This window comes from Arvicanthis niloticus, chromosome 26, assembly GCF_011762505.2.
Source record: "Arvicanthis niloticus isolate mArvNil1 chromosome 26, mArvNil1.pat.X, whole genome shotgun sequence".
In the NCBI taxonomy this organism is placed as follows: domain Eukaryota; kingdom Metazoa; phylum Chordata; class Mammalia; order Rodentia; family Muridae; genus Arvicanthis; species Arvicanthis niloticus.
The window spans coordinates 34,532,139-34,547,907 of NC_133434.1; the positions used below are offsets into that span (position 1 = coordinate 34,532,139).

At 41.0% G+C, this 15,769-nt stretch overlaps 1 protein-coding gene across 7 annotated transcripts in view; it reads left to right on the top strand.

The window, feature by feature from the left end:
- The window catches only part of Peak1 (pseudopodium enriched atypical kinase 1), a 213,925-nt gene that overhangs the window by 63,400 nt on the left and 134,756 nt on the right, over window positions 1-15,769 (top strand). The gene's annotated exons all lie outside the window — the stretch shown is intronic.

Here is a 15,769-nt window from a genome sequence, read left to right on the forward strand (position 1 = left end):
TGAACCGCCTTCTATATCTATTGAGCTGACACTAGCCTGCTAACAACTTTCATGCACTGTTTTCTCTGCACTTTGGGAAAGAACTTACGTATTTGAAGATAGCCATTGTGTTCTCCTCACTAAGTAGATTTTTGCCATGTAGAATAGACCTAGTTAAAGCATGGCTTACATTCTTAAATCATTCTACATATATATGTATATACATACATGTGTATATGCATATATGATTGTGAATTTTTAAAATTATATCTTATAAGCATTGTATATCTGTAGGTTGTATTTTAAGCATATTTTTCCTCATACTCCTCTATCTTACATCTTTTTTTAACCCCTACAAAATTGTTTTTTAAATTATTTGTATTATTACTATGGCCTCTTCCATTAGTATAAATAATACTGAATCTATATCAAGCACATTAGTAGATTTGAATGGCAAATCAAAAATATACAAGAGCAAATTATCCGAAAAAATCTATTAAATACTATGATGGCCAATGTCAACTTGACAGGATCTGGAGCCATCTAAGAGACAAAACTCTAGGCTTGTCTGTGAGAGAATTGCTAAATAGCGCTAATTATAGTGGGAAGAGCCTCCCTAAATGGAGGTAACACTGTTCTGTTGCCTGGGGTTTGGGATGGAAAGACCGAATGAGAAGCAGACTTTTATCTAACACCAGGAGACATTACTTTGCTTCCTGGCTGCTGATAGTATGTGACCCTCTCCTGCTGATGTGCCTTTCCTACCATACCTAGTGTACCCTAAAACTGTGAGCCAGGAGAAACCCTCCCCTTCCGTCCTGCCCTCCAGATGCTTCTATCAGATATCTTGTTTCAGCAACGAGAAAAAAGTAACTAATACAGATACTACTTTGTATTTGCCTCAGGAATCAGAAAAAAAAAAAACCTAAGTTTTTTGGTGACCTAAATGGGGTGTGGATAGGGAATAACTGGGTGACAGAAACTGGTATGTGATGATTACCTGCCATGTGACTATTTCATTTCATTACACTATTAAATTTGCATGTCTACTATCATTTTCAATCTGATCAGCTACTAATTTAAAAAAAAGCAACTTGTTATTGACTCTGAATTTCACATCATGCACCCCAATCCCACTCATTTCTCTGTCTCTTCTTCTCTTCCCTTGTGCTTCCTCCCCAAAAGAAGAAAAACAAAACCAACAAAAAGACCCAACTAAAACCAACCAAAAAACCCCATCTTGCCATTTAAGCTGCGGTGTGTCACACAGTATACCCTTTTGTCCACACATCTTTGCTTTGCAAGTGTTCATTGCAGTGAGTCATTGGTCTGGATTGAGGCCCCTGACTTCTACTACCAATACTGGGTCCTTACTGGAACTCCTCTCCATATCCTATTGTTGCCTTGTGTCAAGGAGATCCCTCAGCTTTGGATCTGCAGGACTAGCCCTTTCATGTGCTCCAGCAAATCTTAGATGTTGGCGTGGGCCAACTCAAAGCCCTAGATCTGAGTTTAGGAGGTAACTGAGTTAGTCAGCTCTCCTGTGCCTGCACCTCCATGGTAACCTCTCCAGCACTGTCCCAGCTGGAGAGGTTACCATGTCACAACGCCATAGCCAGCAAGGAGAGGGGACCAGCTCTACTATGCTACCCAGGCAAGGTGCACAACCTACTTTCCTGAAGTGCTGCAGCTGGTGAGGGGCAAGACCAGCTCTCCCCCTCCCAGGACCTGGGGTGCCAGCTCTTCTTTCTGCCTCAGGTGGCAAGGGGCAAAGAGCGAGGGAGAGGGCATTTTCCCTTGACAAGAGTACCACACAGCAGACAAGTGGCAGGGCCAGCTCTACCCTGCTGCCTGGGTGATGTACAGACACTCTCCTGCTCTGAGTGCTGGGGAAGGATTGGACCAGCTCTCTAGAATGCTGCAGCCAGCCAAGGGTGGTACACAGCCCTTGGATATCAACATGGTCCCAGGCAGCAGGCTAGACCAGAGACTTCTGCATGGCCTTTGGTTGTAATTTGGACCAGGGACATTGATGCAGACCTCTGCTGCTGCATGGCCATGGACCCAGGCATGGCCCTCAGTGGCAGCATGGACTAGAACTTTACCATGGTCTCGGGTGGCAGGGCAGGCTACTGACATCAGGCTGTTTCTCTCCACCCTGTGTCTCCAGTTCCATCTCTCTCCATATTACTCAAGCCACTCAGCTTTCCTTTCTCTCCCTTCTCTCCACACCATACTTGCATACCTTAGTGGTTCCTACTGCTGGCAGACCATGCTTCAGGCAGCCCTCTGGCTGTGTTCTGCCCACCCATGCCACACGGTGGCATGTGGGTTTATTTATACATGCAGTATATTTAACATTTCCTACCTACTACATGTAGATTGTTGGGTTTTTGAGAGGTGGGGGTTCGTTACTAGAAAGCATAGTTTCTGGATGGATTATAATTTATGACATCCTTACAAGTCATTCTTCCTGTCTCTGCCGAAGTAAAGATTTCACATTTGCTTCTTTTGAATTAGTAGAGTCAAAACCAATTGTGGCAGCTGAACTTTGTTTGAACCGCAGACACTTGAGGATAATTGTGAAGACTTTTCAACCTTTCTCATTTTACTTTTGTGGTAGGCTGGGGTAAGCCCCCATACTAAGACAAGATGTAGTCTGTCTTTATTATGATAATTTTTGTTATTATGGTCTTTTGCTAATCAAATCCTATATTAGTCATAAGTTAAAACTATAAAGTGATTTGTAAATATTCAGTGTATTTCCAGCAAAAATGAGAAAAACAAGTTGGAGATGAGGCTCTGAGTAAGTGCCTGTCTAATGTGTGAGGCCCTAGGTTCCGTCACCACTGCTGCAAAAAAAAGAGACAACAGAGAGATGATTAAAAGAAAAAAATTGAGTGGCTGGGGATATGGTATTTGATAATGTGCTTGCCACACAAACACGAGGACCTAAGTTGAAGTCTCCAGCACTTACATAAACAGCTGGGTGTGTGAGCATGTGCCTGCAAACCTTCATAGCTGCAGGGCATAGCCAGACAAATCCCTGGAGCTTACTGGGATATGTATGAGCTGCAGGGCAATGTGACACTGTCTGAAAAAATAAGGTGGAAAGTGATTGTAAAGTGAACCTGATGTTAACCTTTGGTCTCCACATGCATGTTTGCATGTGAAGCTACACACTCAAGTACACATACCTACATAAACACGTGGATACATCACACACACATACATTAAAAAGGAGTCTTTTTTAATCTGATATTTGTGGTTTTGTTTGTGCTAAAGCTCAAACATTTAAGTTAGAATTCATCATCTATTCAAACGAGAGTTTTTAATAGGGGTTTGTTGCTTTGGTATTTTAATCTTTGAAAATGTAAAACTTCTCCACAGTATAATCTTGTTGTCTTGGCTTTGAGCAGAAATTTCAGCATTAACAATGTCTCCTCCACTACTTGGGCCTTCCCTGCATTGCAATATTTGTTGTCAGGTACAGGACTAGAAAAGGCCTAATGTAGCATAGATAAGCATTTAATTTAGGAGTACTGTCAGTGGTACCAGAACATGTGAAGTGAGACAGAAATACTTGATCAGCCACAAAACTATTTCCTGCTTCATAAACCTTGGTGCTCGATGTCATAAATAGTGTCATTAGAAAAGCAACGAGCTATCAAAACTAGTTTTTCTCTATCCTCAAAATACTGAAGGTTCCTCTCTCTTACCACTTCCAATGAAGCTGATATCAGAGAGAAGTCTACATTATTAACTGGAATGTGATCAGGGACTTAAATACAAGTGAGGAATATGTTGAAATGAAACAAAGTGGAAAAGGCCTTATCTCTGTTAAGTCTGAAGTTACACTGAGGGATAATAGGTCCCGTGGGTAGTGGCCGCTTTCCACACACTAGTTTTACTTTATAGCAGCCCTGCAAAGTTGGTTTCAGTTTACACATGAGGTCATAGAGCCACAGAGAGACTAAGTCACTCTGGTATTTTATTATATTTCTGTTTGTTTCTGATACTTTCAACCATTTGTCAGATGAAAGCTTATATTAAAATAACCATTTTCAATGTTAGCATGCTTTGAAAAGTTAAATTGTACTGTGTTAATTTTATATTTTTAGTATATATTTTATGTTTTGTATACTAATATTTGTTAGTTAAATATGTATTATAAAGGATATAGTAAGATAAGAAAGTCTAATATTTTCCATTAGGCTTTTCAATGAAATACTCTACTCTTATGTACTGGAAATGTAAGAGCCAAATGATAGAACTTCCACATTTTTTTTGTTGGGGTAGAGAAGTTTGTGTAAAAGCTAAAAGGCATGGTCAGTTGACATCTCATATGCTCTGACTTATAAGAACAAATACAGAAAACAAATTTTATTGTTTCTTCAAAATCGTTTTTTTTAAAATGTTTTATCTTTTTAAAATTATGAGTATGTGTTTATATTTTTATATTCACACATGAATCAGGTACCTATGAGTGTGGAGGTTTCGGATCCCTGGAGCCGAAGCTACAGGCAGTTTTGACTTGCCCGTTGTGTTTGCTGGTTTTGAACTCTGGTCCTCTGGAAGAGCAGTACATGCCTTTCTCTGCCACGCCATCTCTCCAGCCCTGTGAAATGCTTCATGGAGAGTAAATTTCGTGCATCCATAATGTAGAAGACATAGTTACTAATTGATGTTCTCAGATAAAGTGATATCTGGGCTGAGGGAAAGGGAAGCTGTTCAGCACGGAGTCTAAGAGAATGGTTTTATTGTGGTGCTACCGTTTGTGTGCAAGGTGGCTCACGCCCCTTTCCTTCATGGCGTACTGCAGCTAAGTAGACCCTTCATTTCAGCAATATTTTTATAAATGTCTCTCAGACTTTGTGAAAATACCAATTTTAGAAGCTAAAAAGTTTTGACTGTTGATATGTATTTAAGCTAATTTATTGATTATCCTGTCAGGTTTCCGTTTACAAAGAAGCTAAGGCCCAAGTAAGTCATGAAGTACTTAATGCCCAGACCAAGTGTCAGACCAGGGAGCTGACTTGGCTGTTTGCCCTCCAGCACTTAGTTGAAAAAGGCCTGAAGGTCAGTGGTGGCCTAATAATAGAAGATGGACTGTGGGCAGTCCTTTCAGTGGCGTATGTGGAACCTCTACATTAGAAACTTGTGCAGTCACTTAATTTCTGAAGACACTTGTGTGCATGTCACCTCAATAGTGTATAATATAGTGTGAATGCAGCAAATTTAACAAAAAGCCTTATACTGTGAGGTTGTAGTGGCCATAGAATTTGTAAGCTTGGATTTATTGACATATTCTCCTTTTAACTGCCTATTAACTGAAGTGCAATAGACAGGTGAAGTTATGGAGAGTTTGAATTGGAATGCCCTTGGTTGGCTGTGATTGCAGTAATGTATTTCAACCTTGAAACTGAGTTCCAGATGTCAGAGGAAAGCAGCTAAGATGTGAGAAAATGCCAGTGAGGCAGAATCACCTTCATCAAGTCTATGAAGGGATGATAAAGCAGTTCAAAACACAAAAACCAAATTCCATCACACAACCATTTCCTACCATTTTAAATGGCCACAACTATCCTTTTTCTGGGAGTACTTGTTCCTAATGGCACAAGAAAGTGTTTGGCGCCAGTAGTCTACTCCTCACAGGCGATATCGTCTGTGTGCAGGTAAACCAAGTGGTATATGAGAACAGTGAAACGATTTCCTTAATGCCCATGAAGTCCAGCAGCAGTTACGCTTGAAATCTATGGATTCTATCTTTCTTTTCCTTTAAAACCTAATGGGACTTTAAGGGAACTCTAGGAATGACCCCATAAGGAATTTTGTCACTCATCTTTGTGGTCATGGTGTCCCTCTTGTGCGTCTGTGGCCTGGTCAAGCTCTTGTCACAAGTCCAGAGAGCCAGAGTGGGGATCCTTGATGGATAATCAGGGACCTCATGGTCCCCTCTCCAGTGCCCCTCTAGAGAGGGTCTGGACTGCCACCCTGCAGTCAGTTGTTCTGAAGCCAACTGCAACAGAGCCACTACTCACTACAGTCTGAGGCCTGAGAACCATGCTGGTGAACTGGGAGCATCCACAGCCTCATCGGCCTCCTGGGTCAAGTGTAGGACTCGTGGAGTATGTCTCTGATCCTTCATAGACTTAGCTGCCTGCTTTTTTTCTGCGCCCCCCCGAGGCTCGTCCTTCCCAATTACTTTTTGTTCTGAGGGCTGAGCTGAATCCGTAATTTCTGTTCCAACTCTAAGTTAAAGGTTATGCAGGAGGAATTTAAGAGTTAGGGTAGCTGCCGAGGGATGTAGAGCTCGGTGGCTGGAGGAGTGCAAGTTTGGCTTGACAGCTGGCTCCCCATAGCACAGAAACATGTCTGTACCCATAGATCAGAGCTCGACTGCAGGGACTCCGAGCCCCCTCCTGTCTGCCTGTACAGAGAGGACCCCATTGTGCCTCCACAGTACGTGCACTCATTAAAGTTTCACTGAGGGCCTGAGTTGCCTCTGGCTGAGAAGAGGTAGTGGAGATGAGCTCTGGGACAAAGGGGACATTGTGTAAAACTGCCACCATTGGTGACTGAGTGCATTCATTGTTCATCAGCCTGAGAGTACTGTGCGTCCAGGGCACAAATGCTTTGACCTTCAGTTCTCAGACGCTTGTGGACTGGAACTCCCGTACCCCATCCTCACTCTGCTTTGTGTTCTCTGGGAGACCAGAGCTCCATCAGCATGTAACTACTAAGGAGTCGCAGGCCTGGAAATAGCCTTCTGGGAAAAGAAGGTGGGGTACAAAAGAGGTGAGGATAAGGGAAATCTGTGGATTTCTTCTAGCAGTCTCCTGGATGGAGAGAGATGGCAGATACTTGGCTCTGCCTGTCCAGCCTGGGTCCAAGACAGCAGCTCAGCACCATTCACGGTGGGTAGTTAAGCCTCAAGGGGAAGAAGATTCCGTCCTGTGGCAGGGGAGCAGCTTTACTGAGCTCAGTTCCTGTAGAGCCTGTGGTAGAGCTTGCAGCCGGGTACTTGGCTCAGGCCAGGATTGTGGGAGTTCCTGGTGGATTCACCTGGGCAGTTAGGTACCACCCACTGGGTCATCTTTACTGTGTGTGCTTCAGTAAACTCAAGGATAGCCTCCTTCTCCAGACACAGGACACTGTGACAACACTGCCAAATCTCCTAAGAGGACTAGATGGACATATGGTCCTGGTGTGTAGTCAGGGGCCTCCTCCAAGACTCTTTACAATACTCGCCCTGGGGCATCAGGACTCAGGCAGGTCATAGACCCAGAGCTTGGCATCACCTAAGATGCAACAATGAGGGTTCCTGATGGGGACAGGTCCCTGAGGAAGAGGAATGGGTGCTGACATGGTGGTGTTGGGGGTGGCAGGGAAAGGAATAAGCGGAAATCTAGCAGTTGAGGTTAGTAGGAGGAATATAGAAGGTGTGTGTGTGTGTGTGTGTGTGTGTGTGTGTGTGTGTGTGTGTGTCTGATTCTTATTAGACAGGTCCCAAGCTGGAGTTGCCCTCACTGGAAAGCCCTTTCCTCTGTAGGAGGTCACATGACCCTCAGCCTGGGTGTCAACTGCCAGTCATTAAAGACTACATAGAGCTTTTTACTTTTGTACATCAACAGTGGTGTGGCCTGAAGCTCATCATTGCTGGAACCCAATGACTGAAATGACTACGTCTGTCTGTCCCTCCCCAACCCCTTGTCACTGTTGGTAGGAGTGGAGAAAATACTTCCTTTCAGAGGTGATCTGGCACCGTCCGTTCATTGGCCTGGCCTGGATATCCAGGAACTTACCAGTTCTGTTTCTGGCTGAACCTTGAGAAAGGCCCATACACTAAGTCTCATGAAAATGATTGTCTCCTGCTGCATTGAGGCCCGGTAATGAAACTATAGTCCATATCCACTGACCCATATGAGCCTGTTCATAAGCCATGGCACCCATACTGAAGGAGATGCATCTTTAAGAAGTACATCTGCAGTACCAGCCATGTACCATCCATCACTTACTGCTGGAGAAAAGGCAAGTTCAAAGCAGCTTTAATTTGAAAAATAAAACCCCATTGTTACATTAAAAATAATAATTATTCTGTATACAATGAGGTAGTTAGGTTAGATTATTTATGAGTTCCTGTCTTGTTCTGAAAGCCTTCTCCCTGCAACCTGACCCTTCTCTATTTTATCCTATCCATATTCAAATTAATTTTGGCAACAATCTCCTTGTCCTTGTCAGGAACTTCTGGTGATGCCAAGGTCTGGTCCTGCTTCTAGCTACTGTTAAAAGAATCAAGGAATGATTCTTCCCGTGAGACTTCTGAGAGATTATACACAGTATTTTGTAGGAGAGGAATTCACTTTTATTGTCTAAGGATACATTTCTATTTTCCTAAGGTATTAAATGTTTGGTAATTTCTTTCAACAGCCGCAAGGAACTAATGTAGTCATGAAATTCAAGAAAGGGAACTGGAGAGATAGCTAAGTTGGCAAAATGCTTGCCGTGTAAGTATGAGGACTGAATTTGACCCCCATCACCATGTAAATATCTGGGGTTATGGCATGCACTTGTAATCCTGGTTCTCAGGATACAGAGATAGATCTAATTTGCAACCCTCAGATTTCAGTAAGAGACCTTGCCTGCAAGGAAAGCAGCCAGTGATGACCTTTGCCTTATGTGTACACAAGCGTTCATGTGTATGCACACACCCACGCAGAGAGAGAGAGAGAGAGAGAGAGAGAGAGAGAGAGAGAGAGAGAGAGAGAGAGATCAACAGATACAAGGGGGAAAAAAAGCCCTGATCTGGCCGGGCGGTGGTGGCACACTCCTTTAATCCCAGCACTTGGGAGGCAGAGGCAGGTGGATTTCTGAGTTCGAGGCCAGCCTGGTCTACAGAGTGAGTGAGTTCCAGGACAGCCAGGGCTATACAGAGAAACCCTGTCTCGAAAAACCAAAAAAAAAAAAAAAAAAAAAAAAAAAAAGCCCTGATCTGAGAAACTGTCACAACTAAGAGTAACGTGAGGAGTTAAAGATGTACTTACTAAATATATCAGTACCTTCTGGCTAAGAGCCTCAACAGGAAAAAAAGGACATCAGGGGACACCTGAGGAGGTTTAAGTAAAATATAGACTTTAGTAATAATATATTTATGTTGTTTCATTAATTGTGACCAAGGTATACTAATACAAGTTGTTGGTGGAGAATTTGAGTATGAGACACAGAAATGCTATTTGTTACCTCACAATTTGTTAATATATCCAAAACTACTCAATTATATCTGGAAAAAAAAGAAAGAAGGAAAAAAATTTCTTGGGAATAAAATGATCCTCAAGTATTATACCCCCAGAATTTCCTTACCTTGACAACTTGCTTCTGGGAAGTTTGCCCATTAATAGTGTCCCTCTCTCTCTCTCTCTCTCTTTTTTTTTTTTTTTTTTGAGAGTGCCAGCTTTGGTGATCGAGGTAAATGCTACTACTGAGGAAATACACTTGTCTGGAAAACTGGAGCTGGGATAGGTGGGGGTGGGAGGTGAGTAAGTGCAGAGAAGTCTGTTATATTACTGTTCTCAGCAAAGTGGGTGTTTACCTTTCTTTCTACTGTCCTTCTGGAATAATTCTGAAGGTAATGAAATAGGGGTCAGAGAAGTAAATGTCTGTGCTTAGATCTATCAACAGTATCAGGTCAGGAAGGACTCGAAGGGGGGAGGGGATGACATTAAAATGGTACTAGAGCCACCCGCTGATCCACACATTGAGCACCTCTTTGAGTATCAAATTAGTAATTACTAGTTATTAGTATTATAGCTCATTGAATAAAAATTGAAGTTAACAAATCAGTAGTGAGATAGTAAACTAATGGGTAAAGAAAGAGAATAAAAGAATTAGAAAAATCATTTGGAAGCCATTGTAATATAGTTTATATATATAATAACAGATGCTAAAATTAATGGGTAAATTTTAGTGGCCTTGCATAGTCATGTTTTCTCCTCACAAAATATCAATTACAAAGGAGAGAAGAATTTGTCAAAGGGGAAACCTGAAAGATACTTCCCGAGTCAGGAGCAAAGTGCTGTGTGTATCACTTGAAGGGATGCAGTGTAGGAATATAGTTCCATTTCTCTCATACTTCTCTCCAAAATGCATAACCAAAGTTTAATTTTTGAAGAGATGTTAGAGAATTCCAATTGAGGTTACTTAGCCTGTAGTCTTCCAACTTAAAATATTGTGAAAATTTAGAATAATTTTCAAAACTATTCCAGGTGTAAGGAGACCACAGAAACATGACGGATAATTGTAACTCATACTGATTGACTAGATCCTTTCATTACAGAAGACATTAGTGAAACTTGAGTGGGCATATCAGTTACAGGGTAGGTTAATGTGTGGACTTCGACTGTGGGATTGGTACTGGAGAGAGTATCTTCCGTGGAAAGATGAGAAACCCAAGCTGTTATGGTGATATAATATCAGCATTGTGCTATCAAATAGATCAGTCTTCATACTTCATAGGAATTCTTGATGCTTTTGAACTTTCATGCATTTTTAAAATTATTTTTAAAATGACACCTATAAATTTATTTTGTTCACTACTGGGCACTGTCTTCAGTTAATGAAGTCAAATTTAAATTCCTTCCATGCCTCCAAAACCTCCCTCTTCCATGGTTTCTTGATGTTATCAGGCTATGAGAACTACACCTTCAGGTCACTGGGCAGCAGCATCTAAGACAGAACAAGTGGATGTACAAAGGTGCTGATTGACACCCTGCATCCCTTGTGCATCCCTTCTGACTCCTCAAGGAGCAGACAAACATGACAACACAGTGGGTCAACCAAACAGAAGTAACTTCCAAAACTCAGATACAAAGTTCCGAAGGTTGTCTGCATCATTTTTCTCACACACACCAAAAAACCTGTCACAATCTCTCCTAAATTGATTTTTTATTATCTTAGTATTTCCCTTTATAAACCTTCCGTTTTCATCAAAGTCTGAGGATCTTTACATAATTATATATTAAATGATTTCTTCCTCGTATCCCCAACTCATAAGGGCTTTTATTGACAACCTTAAAAATAGTTTTAAAAACACACGAAAGTTCAAAAGCATACAATTTTATCTGCTTTTATTTTATATACACATGCATGATTTTCTGTGACTATATACAGCCTAGGAACCACAAAGGAGAGGAAATGTAACACTTTAGCTCCCCTTGGGGCTGGAGTCACAGGCAGCTGTGCACCACCTGACATGGCTGTTGGGCCTGAGCTCAGGTTGTCTGTAAGAGCAGTGCAGTGCGTGCTCTTTACCTGCTCATCCGTCATCTCTATAGCCATCTAGAGAAGAGAGTTTTAAAGGGCCACTTAAGCCATTATGTTTCATCTGGCAATTAATTAAGAGTCTGGTAAGAGTTGTGATAAAGGACAGTTAAAGTTGGAATTAAGGATGCCAAATAAAAGACACTTTTCAGAAATAGTAAATACGACAGGAAAACAAGTTGAGGTAAATACTGTTGATGTTATTATATGTCTCATACTAGGAAAACAATGTTCTCTCCTAATCACTACTAAACCAAGAATACATCTTGGCTGTATATTAGCGTTGTTCGGCTGGAATTGAGGAGACCAAATAGTAGCACTTCGGGTGTTTTTCCTATTTAAAATGACTGACTTTTTTATTACCTTTTCTTGTTGTTGTTGGGACAAGGACTCACTGTATAGCTCAGGTTGGCCCAGAACTTGCTGTATTGTCTAGGCTGGCCTTGACTTTATGATCCTCCTGCTTCATCCTTTCCAGCCCCAGAATTACAGGGTTGCACCCTCATGCCCAGATGACTGAGTTTTTAATATTTAAAATCAGAAAGCCTAAGCCATAGTAACAAAAATGAAAGTATCCCTGTGAAACGTTGCATAATCAAAAATTGACAGTTTCTCATTAAGAGAGAAGTAAATTTCTTACCCATATTATTCAAGTCTTATTCTCTACTCTGCCAACTGTTTGAATACAGTACAGAACTCAAATTAATCTTGAAATCACATAGAGGGGAAGGAACATAACAATCATTCAATATAAATGATTCAGTTTTCTTTGGCCACAGTTGAAGAAAGTGTGGCATCTGGCATCATTGCAGTGCTTACTGCCCATCTTCACACCCGTTTCCTTTGAGGAGCTGCTTAGCCAAGTAGAAGGTGTATGACATGCTATACCGCCTCATTTCTACCTTTTAGTCCTAGGAGAAATCTTTTTGTTTTGGTTTGGTTTTGTGAGAAAGGGTTTCTCTATGTGACCCTGCCTGTCCTGGAACTTGTTCTGTAGACCAGGCTGGCCTCGAACTCAGATACCCACCTGCTTCTCTCTCCCTGGTGCTGGAATTAGAGGCATGCGCCACTACACGTGCAATGAAATAATTTTACACTAGAGACAGAGGCAGGCAGATCTGAGTTCAGTGGCAGCCTGGTCTACATAGTGAGCCTCAGGCTTACATGCTGAGGCCCTGTCTTTAAAAAACAAAACAAAACAAAACAAAACTGCAGGATTTTTTTTAAACATCTGACTCCTCCTTCCCCCAAAAGTATCCCCTTTCTTTAATAGTCTAGATTCACCCTATTTATTTTCTTTTCAAATAATAATTGTGTGGAATTTATCACATGCAGAAAGTGAGGACCAGGAGTAATTGCAGTGTATGGAACATTTGTTTTGTCAACACAGTTGATCATAATGAATACCTACTACTGTTTATCGTCTTGTTACAGTTTACAAAGTACGGAGTCTTAGAATCTTGTGCATTTTACTTTCTGCCAAAAAATTTTCCACTAGGAATTTTTAGGTTAAAAACCTAGTAGAGGGACTGGAGAGATGGCTTAGCAATTAAGATTGCAAACTGCTCTTGCAGAGGCCCAGAACCTAGGTTGGTTGGAATTACAGATCGTTCTGAGTCACCATGCGGGTGCTGAGAACTGAACCCAGGTTCTCTTCAAGAGTATTGAGTACTCTCAACTGCTGAGTCAACTCTCAGCCTCTACTTCTAGTTCTTAACCAGAAAGTAAAAAGTATTTCAAAAAACCAGTGCTTTTAAGTTTATATACCTCCCCTTTTATCTATAAAATTAAATACTAAAATGACTTTCATGCTAACTGTATCACATTTATGCTAAATGTATCATTATAAATGTTGGCACATTCACAGGTAATCTATGTATTGCTTACTGCAGGGACTCCAAATTGTCCTTGTAGGAGAAAAGCTCATGGTTGTAAGTCATAGCTGGAGCTCTGCATACAGATAAAAAAGGGAGAAGAACTTTGTCTTGTTTTAAAAATAAAAGCCTATGCAGTTGATACTAGGTAGCTATGGCTGTGAGACCATGAGCTTACTTGTATTTTTCTGATAGTTTTGACTTACTAAAATATATATTCATCTTTCAGATACAACTGTCAGATAAGTCTCATCCAGGTTATGGATTCTTTAAGTTTTGTGACCTCATTCCTTTTCTTTCTTTCTCTCTCTGTCTCTCTCTGTCTCTCTCTCTCTGTCTGTCTCTGTCTCTCTCTCTCTCTCTCTCTGTCTGTCTCTGTCTCTTTCTCTCTCTTTCTCTGTCTCTCTTTATGTGTTTGTGTTTTTCCCTTCTGTATACTTGTGTAAAGATGCCAGATCCCCTGGAACTGGAGCTGCAGACAGTTGTGAGCTACCATGCAGTTACTGGGAATTGAACCAGGGTCCTCTGGAAGAGCAACCAGTGCCCTTTAACCTCCAAGGCACATATCTCTACAGCCCACTGTTGTTACCTCCTGATGCTTTATGTAGTGCTGTACTGGTTTATAGTCTGTTTCAGGGCTGTGTTCTGTATTAAGCTGAGTTCATTTCAACATTATATAATACCAGGATAGCCTGCACAGATGAATCAGAAAATATGGTGACTCTTTAATAATAAGTTAAAGTTCTCGAGTTTCAGAGGACTGAGAGGACCATGGTTTTCTAGACAGCATCTGTCTCCAAACCCTGTGAAGCTGGCTCAGTTCTCACTATAGTGCTCTGGATAGAATTTAGTGGTTTCAAGCTATCTGTTTTCCCCTCCTTTAGCATTAGCTCTTGTTTATGTTATACGCAGAATCTTATTTCAATACAACATTCTTTGAGTATGTTATACACAGTATGGTTATTTTAATATAACATTCTTTTAGTTGAAGAGATGTATAGCTTAGTTAAAACTCGGAGAATATACCATTGAGATTGTTTTTATAGGACTAGTCATGACTCCACTGTGACCCATGCAGATGAGTACAAGGTCACTCTGAAAGTCGCTCTTCATTGGCCTGTCAAGGGTGTTAAGGGCATGTGAGGACTTGTGCTCGGTGGGTTTACCATTTTCCTTGTCACTTCATGAAGCCGAGGAGTGCTTCAGAACCGTGGTCTACTTTAGTACTGTTCATTATTAGCTGATGACTTGGAACCTAACAGTTCCCGATTAACCTGTCTACTTTGTTTTTCCGATTCTACTCTAAAATTGTGCTGTGCCTTTATATGTAACTGCAGCAAAACACTGACTTTATATTGGAAAGCATTTTTTTCTGTAATGAAATATAGATATAAGGTATAGCTGGCTTAGTTCCTATGGCATGAAAGAATGGAGGCTGAAGCTCAGAACTCATACGGCCATGACCTGGCAGTGTCCAGAATTCATGCTAGACATTGCTAGTGTTTAGTCACTGGTCCATGGTGATGCACTGGATGCTGCATACACACAAACTAAGTGCTGTAGGGTTTTCTTCAAGACTTAATGGCCACTGTGTTTATAAGTCACTTGTTATTAGTATTTTATATATTTTTATACATATTTGTATTGTTTGTATCGAGTATTTTTTAATCCTTAGAACTATCTCGAGACATAAGCATTTTCTTTTACATGAACTCAGAGTCAGCATGTATAGGCAAAATTTTAAACCTCCTGATTCCTTGATAATATTCTGTCTGGTACTCTACAGAGAAAGCAATAATCATATTATTCCATGGTGATAGATGGTAAACTACTAGAATAGTAATAATTCCCTATTTATAAAGTGGAAGCAATTTTTTAAAAATTCATATTTAAAAGAAAATTTAGAATGAAGATTCTTTTGTACTTGTTGAAGTTTCCTTTATTAGACTCATCCAGTCAGTAGACCAAGCTGCTGTGTGAAGGCACTGGATTGGCCACTAAAGAAGAGATGTAGTCCCCACCATTGAGGAAGCTCGGCCATCAAGACACTGTTGGCTTTCTCTATACATGAGGACAGTGAGATAGGCCATGCTGAGCATATTGGAAAATACTTTTTTTTTTTTCTGTTAAAAGGAGAATCCCGTGACTGGTCCCCTCTGTTACTGGTCCCATCCTTTGTCCTTCATGAATACAGACTTAATCCCTGGATCTGCAGTGGACTGTTCTGAAGTAGCAAAGTCACACCCATAATGAGCAAAGAGGATGAGCCTTAGCCTCGATGGCCTTCCTGAACTTGTCTTCCTAGGCCCAGATGACTTACTGTGAGCACCCTGTGGGATAACAGTGATGCTGCCTTGTTTGTGCTGCATTCGTGATACCTGGTTGTCAGTTAGCAGTCGTGTTTCTTTCTCACCAAACAATTTCTACTTTTTATAAGAAAAATTTAGCATGGACTAAAAGATAGTATAATGAACCCAACAATGCCCAGCTGCAATATTAATCAATATTTAGTCAGTCTTTTGTGCTCATGTCTTTTCTTCTTTAGTCATAGCTAAATTTAATGGCTCTGTAGTGGAAGCTTGTGAAAATACTGGGAAAGC